We start from the raw sequence: 959 nt of genomic DNA on the forward strand, positions 1-959 counted from the left end.
TGGGATTTTTGCCATTGGCTTCAGTGGAACCAGGATTTCAGGCTCAGTGTTTAATTTTCCCATCTGTAAAATGGGGATTTGATAATACTACCTACTTTCCAGATATCGTCTGTTTTAACTATTAGATTGTAAATTCTCCTGGGTAGGGACTGAGTCGTCATATGTATTTGTACCGTCTCTAACACAATGAGCATCTAAGTACTAACAAAGCAAATAATATGTTTTTAAAGTTGTACTTCAACTGCCATATTTGCATAGCCATAATAATTTTAAAATGAACTATGTTAATGTGGGGAAATGCCCATCACTGTAATCTATAAATTGTCTGGTACCCTAATTCTATCCCTTTCATGCATAAATCTAGAACCTGACTTTAACAGAAATGAAAACCTCAAAAATTCATGTGACGTAGCAGCATAGAGAATAATCTAGGAACTGGGCTTTTACCTAAAATCCATAACATTGTTATATTATTTTAACATTTTGGTAAATCAAGAAATAAGAGAAAGACAGTTGTCACACTTACTACTGCTTGCTCACTGAGTCATTATCAGTTAGATAACATTGTGTATCATATGCCAGGTCAGAATAACCAGGGCAAAGTCATTCTAATCTGTGGCAGAATCAATTACAGGCAAGCCGCCATGAACAAAATCTCACAAATAAAGTAACATATTATATGTGTTTTTAATTTGTTTGAAAGAACTTTAGGAAAAGCAAGAGATACTCTTAAGCAGTCTGTCAAAGATTTAAATAATATAATTTCAATGAGCCTGCCATGGTCTGTCCAGAATTCCTCCCATTCAAAAGTCAATATGCTTGCAAAAAGAAAAGTGTTTGCATAAACTGATAACAAATTGAAAAATCAGCAAAATACAGCCTAGCAGTGGCCATGTGCTAGTGATGTTTTTTCTATAAAAGCCTCACGATGCCTGAGGAGGTCTTTATTCACTTTCATC

The sequence above is a fragment of the Caretta caretta genome, chromosome 8 (genome assembly GCF_965140235.1).
Source record: "Caretta caretta isolate rCarCar2 chromosome 8, rCarCar1.hap1, whole genome shotgun sequence".
NCBI lineage: Eukaryota > Metazoa > Chordata > Testudines > Cheloniidae > Caretta > Caretta caretta.